The following is a 13249-nucleotide window of genomic DNA, read 5'->3' on the forward strand; positions in this document are numbered from 1 at the left end:
CATGACTGTCTAAAAAAAATTATAAAAAAGAAAAATTGTAAATGTATTATTAATCGTAACCTTTTAGCTAGCTTCTTGTTCGGACTGCCACCTATTGATTCATATCAATCATTTTGTCCGACAGTTTGTGTTCTGTGTACAGATCAGTTATGTTGTTTTTATCGAAAGATTTCTCTATTAGCATACCAGCAGGTAGCATTCTCGATAGTTTGTCTGTATTCGCAAACCAGCACAAATGTATTATGCGTATATTTTACGTAAGCTGATAGAGACCATTTTATAAACCATTATCAACCCATGTTATAGCTCTATCAAGTATTCTTATTTTATTTTATAATAATATATATTTAAAAATAAATTTATGAACTGATATGGTATGATATGATATATAAAAGGAAAATTCTTCTTGTCCTTATCAAATTATACTGTATTTCTTGTCCTTAAGTATATCTTACGTGTAAAATATATATGACGTACCACTGACATCATCGTATTAAACTTTTTTATGCTCTCTATATATATATATATACACCAGTTTGAGTATGTTTTTATGAGTAAACTCATCCCGTATTGGATTCGGGAATCTTGTGTTTATCCTTATCTTTTGCTTGCTCTGTTTTGGTGCAGCCTGGACTCTTTGTTGTCTCAGAGAACTAGATGCACCAGCCCCCTCTCCCACTCCTCTCACACACATGCACGCATACACACAGTTAGGCCAGTCCGACGTTGTAAGCACATCAACACAACTCTCTTGTCCCTTTTCATGTTTCTTCTTTTTCTATACGAGCAACATTCTATCCCCACTCTTGCAGAAGCCAAAAGAAATGTTAGTTTTCCTATTTTCTCCTACGCCATTCCTTCTCCTTTTCTTCTTATGCCTTGACCACCCTTAGTAACTAAACTGACTTAGGTAGTGAGTATTTGCAGGTTTACATCGTTTATATGAGAGAAGGGCAGCAGCATGATCGAAGCTTCTTCTGGAACATCTTGAAATTCTCACTGAGTACTTGGAAGGTATGCCAGGACAAATTAAAATAGTTTTGATGGATAAAGACTTTGAAACAACAGCTTGAGCCCAAACCAATTGTTTGATATGGGCTTATGCAGCAAAGAAGCATCTGCAGAAGCCATGGTCTACAGTTACAAACATGGCTTCACTGGTTTTGCAGCCAAGCTAACAGGAACTCAAGCACGTATTATTTCAGGTTTTTTATATTTATATTCGTTTTCTGATGAGGTCCATCGACATAAGTTACTAGCTAAACACACTGGTAACGGGAAAATTTTATGGTAATTTACCATCACACATATAAATCAGAGAACTCGTATTGAATCTAAAAGGTTCTAGATATCAAATTAAAATTTAATAACCGTGCAATGTATGGTATTTCAAGTCTAATATGACATGAAGAACACTCCTGACCAAACAAAGCTCAAGTACGAAAAAGCTATACATTTAACAGAAAAATCATTTGCCCTCCTTTTTCATGTTAATTATCATTTTGGTATGCAACCTCTGAATCCATATGTGATAGGATGGTGATCATGATGATACAATCTTCTTGTTCGGATTTAGAGTTACCAACTGTGGTTCAAGTCATACCCAATAGCTTTTATAAGTTGCAAACTACAAGAAGCTGGGACTACCTGCAACTAAATTCATATTCTCCAAAAAATATCCTGCATAAGTCCCAAATGAGTGATGGCGCCATAATTGGTATACTCGATACAGGTACCATTCCTCTCTCTTTAACTATCCAACCCAATAATTTTAATATGAGAATATTGATAATTTTTATTGGATCTAAATTATATTTAATGAGTCATATTGAATAAGTCCACGAGTGATAAATTATTAAACTTGATTAAGAGTTTTAATTAAGCTTAATAACTATGTTAAATCTCATTTATTATTTATTAAATAAGTTAGACATCTTTTAGATTTAACATAGTTATTAAGCTTAATTAAAACTCTTAATCAATTTTAATAATTTATTATTTATTGAACGAGTTAGACGTCTTTTAGAATTTAAAGATCAGTCATTAATTAAAAATTTATTTCAATTTAAAATCATCACTGATTAAAGTTTCCTACACAACTCATCACTCTCAATCCTACATTAATTGAACTATTAGAGTAGGTTTTTAATTTCAAATACACTAGGATTACAATTCTAGAATACTCTTCATCTTAAAATTCCTAAATCCAACTTATACCATCACTCGCATGGTATAAAATCCTATAGAGTCACATGCACTGTATGTGCACCTACCTCTTCAAGCATAGGGTTTTTTTTTTTTTTCTTTAGTTCTCTTTTTATCTTTAGCTTGTCTCAGCCTCATCTGCCCTAACATGAAACACGGCAAGACCACCAGCATGTCGTAGCCTCATCTCTCCCACCATAAAACACAGCAAGGCCACCATCATCTCTTCCTCCCTCTTGCGCAAACCATTGTTGTGCCTCCATCGCACCATGATTGATTCTGTGTCGGAAACTTTAAGAAGCAGCACTACAAGATAAGTAGCTTAATCATAAACTAAGATTAGCATACGTTAGTTAGTTGTATATATTATTATTATTAAAGCTAAGAGTGTAAAGAAAATCGAAAAATTGGTTAAATCGAACCAGATCAAACCGATTCGGTCAGGATTGTAAGTGGTCGGTGCGGTACCGGTTTTTATATTTTGAAAACTAATTTAAACCGAATCAAACTGGTATATATATTTATAATTTTTTTATATTATATTATATTATATATATTATATGTTAAATTGTTAATTCATATAACATTAAATTCTAATCTTATTATTCAAGTCTATTAATTTTATAACATAAAATTAATATAACGTATGATATAATATAAAAATTAATTTTATAATTTTAAATAAAACATTTGATATAACATCTAAAATTTAATTTTATAACTAATATAACATAAAATTTTAATCTTAAACATAAATATTAATATTAAGTTATTACTATAAACTTACTTTTAGTGTATATATATATATATCAATGATAAATATATTTTTAGCATAATAGATTATAATATATATATATATATGTAACGCCCCCGACCCCCACATACAGACACGTGGAAATCGAGGCATCGAGAGCGTCACAAGTGGTATCAGAGCAGTTTGGCTCTGAGTAAAACCATATGTCCCATGGATGCAGTACTAGAAAATTTTAAAAGCTTGAATTGAAATTATTTTGTTTATTTAATTTGAATTGTTTTTATTTAACTTGTTTCGATTTTATTTGATTTGAAATTATTTTATTAAATTTAAATTTATTTTACTTAATTTGATATTAATTTATTTGTTAATTTTACTGTATGTTTATCTTAATTTATTTCTTTTATTTTTCTTGTATGTTATTTTATTTTAGTGGTTTTATTCTATTCTATTTTATATTTTATTGTGAGCTAGAAATGGAATTTTTGGCTTGTGTAGAAAAGTGTGGATTTTTGAGACATATGCATATGGCATCATGTTCATATATATTGTTGAGCTTTAATATATTTTTATTTTATAGGTGTTTGGATGAGTACTTACCTGCGGTACCATTTTTGGTACAGTACATTTTGATGCAGACGACGAAGAGGCTTGAGTCCGAGGATGCGGCTCTGCCGGAGGAGTGATCGGGGATCATTTGTAGGTTGGGATTTATTTCCTTCTTTTATTTATTGTTTTGATTTATATTATATTTATACTTGTTAATTGTAATATTTTTAGTACACTTATTTTTAAGCAAGCTTGTATTTAAATAAATTCTGGTACTTAGTTGATCGACTTTAATTTTCACTGCATTGTTTTGTTGTACACGTGTTACATGTATACACACTTAACACGTGGCAATGGGATATGTGACCCGTGTTGTCATCATCCCGGATGCTTCGATTCCACGTGTCCGTAAGTGGGAGTTGAGGGTATTAATATATATATATATTATTTTTGTAAATACATTTTTACACATTTGATCATATATACTTATATAAAAAGTCTAGAACTTATATAGACTATAATTAAATTCAATATTATACTAGTATGTATTAATTATTATAAAATAATATACTTTTACTTTAATATAAATAAACTAATAGTTTAGTATATGTAAACATAATATTATTATTAACATAGATAATCCATAAAATTAGAAAAACTGGACCGAAACTAGAAAATCCAAAGTTCTGGTTTCGGTAGTGAACCTGTCCGGTTTCAGTTCTTAAATTTTCAGAATTGATGTATACCGGTATGGTTCTTAAAAATGTACAAAATAGGCCAAACCGAACCGATTACACCCCTAATTAAAGCTAGTTCTTTTAAAAGCCAATGTTTACGTAACACGCATGTCATGATATCTACAAGCATGTCATTTATCATAACTCATGATCATGTTTCTTTCCCTCTATTATAGTTATGTATGTATTATACATTTCATGCATCTCATGTTGCATAAAAAGCATAAGTTTTCATAAGATAAAGTGTAAGATAAATATTAAATAAATTAAATGGTCATTCAGATGCGTGGTACCAATATAGTCAAGGTGGATATGCAAGCAACAGACTCAAACGTTGTCCATCATAGTATTTTATCAAATCAGATAAGTTAAGTTATTTCCCTTGTGGCCAATACAAGATGTGGGACCCGTGCACAACTTTGCACACGAGGTTAAATGTGTTGGTCAGTAAAACAAGTCAGTTAATCCCGATATATCAAATAATTCAAATTAGTCAATATACCGGAAATATTTCTAAGTCATGCATCATCAACATATTTATGAACAATTATGATTTTAATTCTCAGCATAAAATATTTTATAAAAACCTTATGTTAAATATATTTACGTTATAATAGATTTCTTACTAAATCATCGACTTATTTTAGCTTGTTTTTATGTTTTTAAACCACTCCATGTCAAAATATTCATAAATGTATAGCTACAGGATGAGATTTCGTCCATAGAGGCATGACAGTAGACTAGATCACGTATAGATCAGATTTTAAGTTATACTTTTTATGGCACACACTTTGAGAAATTTTTAATAAATACTTCCACACACTCCCTCTTATGATCTCATTATTTCTTTTTATAAAGAATGATTTTATAGAATATTTGAATTTGGTGCAATTATAAGAAACTATTTTAAAGTCAAGTTTAGTAATAGCAAATCGATTCTCTAGAATTTTCTAAAAATGACATTATTCGTAACCAACCATGGGGAGCGGGGTATGACACACAGGAGAGAGTGTGTGTGTAATTGTGCTAATGCATGCATCTCACCATATGAAGTCCTGTAAATGATGAACAGGGATATGGCCAGAATCTGAAGTTTTCAGAGATGAAGGTCTAGGACCAGTCCCTTCTTGATGGCAGGGCGCATACGAGTCAGTTGAGCTGTTTGATGCAAGGAAGACCTGTAATAGAAAACTAATTGGAGCTCGTTATTTCATCGAAGGACTCCACGCTGAGTATGAAAAGCCATTTAACATTAGTGAATACCAGGACTACTTATCTCCTAGAGATTCAATTGGACATGGCACACACATCTGCAACTGCCGGTGGCTTCTTCAAGGCCAATGTGAGCTACAACGGGCTAGGTTTTGGAACAGTGAGGGGTGGTGCACCCCCTGGCTAGACTGGCTATGTATAAAGTCTGCTGGAATCTGTATGAAGAAGGAATATGTGCTAGTGTTGACATGCTGAAAGCCTTTGACAAAGCCATACATGATGGGGTAGATGTAATATCACTGTCCATTGTCCTAGTTTGCCATTGTTTTCTGACGTTGACGCTTATAATTTTGGAATCTCCGTTGGTGCTTTCCATGCTGCGGAAAATGGGATAACTGTTGTATGTGCTGCTGGAAATGAAGGCCCAAGTGCTCTAACAATAGCGAACACAGCACCATGGGTCATAACTGTTGCAGCAAGCACTATTGACCGGTCGTTCCCTACGCGCATCTCCCTTGGAAACAACTGGATTACAATGGTAATCCTCCACCACCTGATCATGCACTGCATATATAATAGGAAGAATAACCAAAACAAATGCGTTATAAGTGCAGTTACTTCAGTTACATTGTTGAAATGAACGCTTGTTATATTGTAGGGTCAAGCAATATTCACAGGACAGGGTACGGGATTCGCAAATCTGTTGTACCCTGAAGTCTCAGAACTCCTAACTTCTCGGTAAATAAATTCTTCAGAGAACACAGTGCTGCCCTAAAACCTTGATCTTTTATTTTTGGTACGATGTAAACTAGTGTTTTTTTTTTTTTTTAATCGTGGCCAGTATTGCAAAGATGAGAGAGAGAGAGAGACAATATAGTTCCTTCTCCCTCAGATGAGCCAATGTGTGGCATTTAGAAATTCAAGAAAACCTTAAATTCACGTATGACTTTGCCTATCGCAATTTTCAGCTTTTCCCTTTCCTGTTAACTGGAGTATAACAAGGTATTGATGCAGTTATTGGGAGTCTCTTTCACCGAATGATACTTGGTCAGCCGGAAATGTTGTGCTTTGCTTCACAGCAGGTTCTGATCAAAGTGCTGTAAAGGATGCTCCACGGTCTGTCAAAGAGATTGGTTGTTTGGGGCTAATTATCGTTGAAAATCCCCAAAATTCCCTGTATTCTTGCGAGGATAACTTCCCATCTGTTCAAGTAAGCTATGATACATTGATATAGGCATGCAGATGCTCAACTACATTCGCTCAAACAGGTAACGCCATCCTCGCTGCTAACAGACATTCCACATCAGCTTCCAACTCAAACATAAAATCATCAAGCTCCAAGTCAGCTGCACATGAAGATACAGAGCCATCTCAGCAACGGAAATCTTCCATAAACGTTTGATTGTATTGCTGGAATATTTTGCTTGTAATTCTGTTTGTACTAAGGCACTCCTTTCGGTTACAACAGATTCACACAGCTAGCACTAGGCATATGGCACATCACGTGCTTGTAAGAAAGCCAAAATGTTCTTGATATACGACTCTCTCTATAAATAAACCTCTGTACAAACATTCAAATCAATGAAGAAAATATTTTCAGACTCTACGTTTTACATGGCATCAGAGCCATTATAGACCAATGTCCTCAATGGCGGAAGAAGCATCTCTGAAAAAAATTCAGATTCTTCTTCCTCCTCTTCTTCTTCCTCCTCCCCTCTTCTTCCCCACCTCAATCACCTTGTCTCTGTTAAACTTAACAATGACAATTTTCTTCTCTGGCATGCTCAGATGATTCCATATCTAAAAGGCCAGAGATTATTTCACTTTGTCGATGGATCTACTGCACCCCCTCCTCCTCTCCTCTCCGATGCAATAACACCTAATCTTGACTTTCTAAACTGGACCCAAACCGACCAAATTATTCTGAGTGCTCTTATCTCCTCTTTATCCGATAATCTTATGGCCCAAATTGTTGGCTATTCCACATCTAGAGAAGTATGGTCTACTCTAGACAAACTCTTCGCTTCTCAATCCCAATCCCAATCCAAAATCATCCAGCTTCGTTATCAACTTGCCACTATCTCAAAAGGTCCTCCTCTGTTTCTAAATATTTTCGAAGGGTTAAACACCTTTCCGATACCATGTGTGCAGCAGGAACTCCTCTCTCCCCTACTGAATTTATTTCATACTTGCTTGCGGGATTGAGCAGTGACTATGATGCTTTTGTCACCTCAGTCACCGCTCGTATTGAACCATTATCTCCTGAAGAACTCTATGGTCTTTTACTCACTCATGAGAGTCGTCTAGCACACTCCACTCATCTGCCTCACTCCATAGACCTCTCAGCAAATTTCACATCCTCTGCCTGTGGTCGTGGCAACACTTGTGGAAATTTCTACGGCAATTCTCAGGGTCGTGGTAGGAATCGCAACACTTCCTCCTCCACTCCCAACTTCACTCCTCACTTTTCTCCTCAAAATTTCTCCCCTCTCCCTCATTCAAGACCCACCTGTCAACTTTGTGGCAAAATCGGTCATATTGTAATAAAATGTTATCACAGATTTGATCATTCCTACCAGAGTGACCCACCTCGTTCCCTCACTACCAACTACACTTCTTCCGCCTCCACTCCTGACCAGACCTAGTACCCCGACACCACTACCACAAATCACCTCACCTCTGACCTCAACCACCTCAATCTTAACTTAGCAGCTTATACTGGTGCAGATCATATTCGTGTTGGTGACGGCACTGCACTACCGATTTCAAACATTGGTGACTCTGTCTTCAAAACTTTCTCTCGTTTTTTTTCTCTCAAACAGCTTTTGCATGTTCCAGATATAACAAAAAATTTAGTTTCTGTTAAACAATTTTGCCATGACAATTTGGTTTTCTTTAAGTTTCACAATTCTTGTTTCATTGTGAAGGACTCCAAGAGGGGACACCACTCCTTCGTGGCCCCGTGCGTGACGGCCTCTACACTTTTCCAGCGCCCTCTTTCTCTCCTCACGCTCTGGTTGGCGAGCGCACCACTTCTTCTCAGTGGCATTCTCGACTCGGGCATCCTTCACTCTAGATAGTTCAACGTGTCATCTCCAAACATTCTCTTCTCGTCTCTATTCGTGATCCTCCATCAATTTGTTCAGGGTGCTGTTAAGCCAAAAGCTCCCAATTGCATTTTCATGCCTCTCATCAGCATTCCACCAAGCCTCTTCAACTTATCTACTCAGATGTATGGGGCCCTGCCCCAGTTCTTTCCCGTGATGGTTTTTGTTATTATGTAGCCTTTTTAGATGATTTTACTCGGTATACTTGGTGGTTTTCTTTAATACAAGAGTCTGATGTTCTTTCCGTTTTCATTCAATTTCAAAAATAAGTTGAGTTACAATTTAATTCTAAAATTCAATCTCTTCAAAGTGACTGGGGTGGAGAGTATCGTGCTCTTCACACTCTTCTCAAAAATCAAGGAATTTCCCATTGCATATCATGTCCCTGTACTCATCAACAAAATGGGGTCGTAGAAAGAAAACACCACCATATTATAAAAACCGGTTTAGCTCTCATGGCTCATGCCTTCTTGCCTCAAAAATTTTGGGTTGACTCTTTTCATACCACAATTTACTTAATAAATCAACTTCCAACTCCTCTTCTTCACCATCAATCTCCTTTTGAGAAACTTTTTTCCAAATCGCCTAATTACAATATGCTCAAGGTGTTTGGCACAGCATGTTGGCCTCATTTGCGACCATATAATCGCCACAAACTTGACCTTCATTCCACTCAATGTTTGTTCATCAGATACAGCGATTCGCACAAAGGTTATAAATGTCTCCATGTCCCAACTGACCGCATTTACATTTCTAAAGATGTCATCTTTGATGAAAAGTGTTTCCCTTTCTCCACACCATCTGAAATTCCTTCTAAAAATGCTTATGTGCCACTACCTTCAATTCTGGACCCTTTACCACCCTCTACTCAGTCCATACTTTCTCCACACACTCGGCCCACTAGCCCTCCAAGCCCAAATATCTCTCCTCTCGTTAATACCCAGCTTAACTCTTCTTCTAAACCAACACTCTCCACTCACATGCCACAGCCAAATAATTCTCCCAGCTCATCTCCTATAACTCAATCTCTCGAAAATTCTACTCGTGCCATAGAAAAATAATTCTCCCAGCTCATCTTCTACATCTCAACCTCTCGAAACTTCCACCACTCACTCAACAACTCAGACTCAACCTTCATCTTCTTCAGATCAGATCATCACCCGCTCCAAGACTAATTCCCTCCGTCCAAAATAGTACACTGACGGGATAGTTCTTTAGCCATCACCACGAAGCTACCTTACCACCACCTCCACCTCATTTCTCGACAAACCCAGTTCCTTCACTGAAGCAGCTAAGCATCATCAATGGCGCCTAGCCATGGCAAATGAGTTTCAAGCACTTATGGCCACCAACACTTGGACCTTGGTTCCTTCATCTGGAATCAACAATTTGGTAGGCTGTAAATGGGTCTTCCTCACCAAAAGGAACTCAGATGGAACTATTAAACGTCACAAAGCACGCCTGGTAGCAAAGGGATTTCATCAATAGGAAGGTATTGATTTTTCTGAGATTTTTAGTCCTGTAGTAAAACCCACTACCATTCAGACTATTTTTTCCATTGCAGTCACTGAACATTGGTCCCTTAGACAATTAGACATTAACAATGCCTTTCTACATGGGGACCTCCAAGAACAAGTTTTTATGACTCAGCCAATTGGATTTATCAATCCAGATTACCCTACTCATGTTTGTCGCTTGAATAAGGCCATTTATGGTCTCAAGCAAGCACCAAGGGTCTGGTTCTCAAAATTGAGTACACGACTCCTTGAACTTGGTTTCACACAATCTTGCTCTAATCCCTCTCTTTTCTTGTATAAATATTCTTCTGTTACTATATTTTTTCTCATCTACTTTGATGACATTATACGTACTGGTTCCTATCCAAAAGCCATTTCCTCAGTTCTTCATTCTCTAAATTCATCGTTTCCTGTCAAAGATTTAGGGCCCCTGCAATTCTTTCTTGGACTTGAAATAAATCAATTCTCCAATGGTCTTCACCTCTCTCAGACCAAGTAAATCTGCGACCTCCTCAAAAGAACCAATATGGAGTTAGCTAAACCCGTAACATCCCCCATGGCCTTCTCTACTCGTCTCTCTCTCACTAATGGACCTGACTTCAGTGATCCTACACTCTACAGGAGCACTGTCGGTAGTCTCTAATATCTGTCCCTCACCCGTCCTAATGTTGCCTTTGCCGGGAACAAAATTTGTCAATTTATGCATGCTCCCAAACTTCCTCACTAGCAAGCTGTGAAGAGGATACTCCAGTACCTCAAGCAAACGCTCACTATGGTCTTCATATTCAACCTTTTTCCACTTACACTCTTCAAGCATTTTCAAATGCTGATTAGGCAGGGTGCCCAGATGATCGGCGCTCTACGGGGGGTTTTTGTGTTTTTCTTGGACCTAATCTAATTTCATGAGGTTCCAAGAAGCAACACACAGTTGCAAGATCTAGTACCGACGTCGAGTACAAGTCTCTTGCCAATACCACTGCAGAATTACTTTGGCTTCAGTCACTACTCAAGGAACTCAGTGTTTTTCTTCCCAAACACCCTACTCTATGGTGTGACAATCTAGGAGCCACGTATCTCTCAGCAAATCCAGTTCTTCATTCACGTACAAAACATATGGAAATTGACTTCCACTTTGTACGTGATAGAGTAGCATCCAAAACATTGAGTGTTGCTTTCATCTCCTCTCGTGATCAAGTACCCGACATATTTACCAAGCCGCTGCTCTCCACTCAATTTCTTACACTCAAATCGAGTCTCACCATGGTTCCCCTGGTGGACTCACGGGAGGGTGCTAACAGACATTCCAAATCAGCTTCCAACTCAGACATAAAATCATCTAGCTCCAAGTCAGCTGCACATGAAGATACAGAGCCATCTCAGCAACGGAAATCTTCCAGAAATGTTTGATTATATTGCTGGAATATTTTGCTTGTAATTCTGTTCGCACTAAGGCACTCCTTTCGGTTACAACAGATTCACACAACAAGCACTAGGCATATGGTACATCATGTGCTTGTAAGAAAGCCAGAATGTTCTTGGCATACAACTCTCTCTATAAATAAACCTCTGTACAAGCATTCAAATCAATGAAAAAAATATTTTCAAACTATACGTTTTACACTCGCTATAAAAGATGTAATCATCAATATAGTTGAGATCATTGACATCCAATTCATACTTGAGATAGTTGTTGCAGGAACCCACAGGTTATGATTAGGCCTTCCAAAACACATGTTGGCAGACCTGTATCTACCAGGGGACCTAGCTCAGTTGCCCCAGCAATACTAAAGGTATTTGCTAGAAATGATTCACAAAATGCTTTCATAACTGTTGCATACTAGATTGAAAGTTTCTTTTCAATGCAAAACAGATCTAACTCATTATAGCAATCTACATCAGTTTGTGAGTTTATTTTTTTGAGATCTCTTTATGAACCAAACATTTCTCTTCCTCATTTGTTACTCACTTTAGTAGTGGAAACCAATCCAATTTCTCTATTGGCTAAACTCTACATCATTGTTCTCCCATTTGCTCTCTATATGATACAACCAGATGTAGCAGCCCCGGGCGTCAATATACTAGCAACAGTTCCTCCTAGTAGAGGAGTTGCATTTGAGATCCAATCAGGAACATCCATAGCAACTCCCCATGTCTCAGGCATTGTAGACTTGCTCAAATCATTGCACCCAGATTGGTCCACAGCTGTAATTAAATCTGCAATTGTTACTGCAGGTACCCTTACCATTTCCTTTCCACTAGAAAGAACTCATTTGCCTACTTATTCTTTTGATGCTTTCGCGGTTCAGAATGCGTCTAAACTTGTATGTTATCATAATCTTCAGCATGGACTACCGATCCACACGGGGAACAATACATGCGGAAGGGGAGCCAATGAAACTTGCAGATACATTTGATTATGGAGGTGGAATTGTTAATGGGAATAGGGCAGCAGATCCTGGCCTTGTCTATGACATGGGGACAGCAGATTACACTCAATACCTCTGCAACATGGGCTATAAAAACTGACATTTTTTCCCGGGTTACGGGTTATCCCACATTCTGTCCCATGAAGCAGCCCTCTATCCTGAACTTAAACTTCCCTTCTATAACCATCCCAACTCTTAGAAACTCAACAACTTTTACCAGAACCGTTACAAATGTTGGCGCTGTTTACTCCAGATATGTGGCCCAAGTTGAGCCTCCGCTTGGCATATCTATGCAGTAAAACCTGATGTATTGGTCTTCAACTCTATTATCAAGGCCATCTCCTTCACTGTCACAGTTTCATCTACTCATAAAGTGACCACAGGATACTCTTTCGGAAGCTTGACTTGGAGTGACGGAGTGCATTCTGTAAGAAGTCCAATATCTGTGAGGACTGAGATAATAGAATCTTACTATTATTGGGAAGTTTATGATCTTAACAGGCAAGCATGCTCAATAATTATTGTAAACTTGCCATAAATGAATAAAAGGGGTGCCAGACTTCGACAATTCAAGTTATGATGACTGCAAATAGAATTTTTGTTAAACTTAACTTCCACTTTTGATTGAAAAAATAAAACTTAACTTTCACTTAGAAGCTTTTTAATCTGAGAAATCTAGTTGGATAATTCTGCTACCAAACCAATGGCTGGTAACTCTAACAATGACATCTGAATTGGAATA

At 37.1% G+C, this 13249-nt stretch overlaps 1 pseudogene; it reads left to right on the forward strand.

The window, feature by feature from the left end:
* Positions 1-1093: 1093 nt before the first annotated feature.
* LOC122310330 lies at positions 1094-13152 on the forward strand (annotated as a pseudogene).
* The last annotated feature ends 97 nt before the right edge of the window (positions 13153-13249 follow it).

The sequence above is a fragment of the Carya illinoinensis genome, chromosome 5 (assembly GCF_018687715.1).
Source record: "Carya illinoinensis cultivar Pawnee chromosome 5, C.illinoinensisPawnee_v1, whole genome shotgun sequence".
Taxonomy (NCBI): domain Eukaryota; kingdom Viridiplantae; phylum Streptophyta; class Magnoliopsida; order Fagales; family Juglandaceae; genus Carya; species Carya illinoinensis.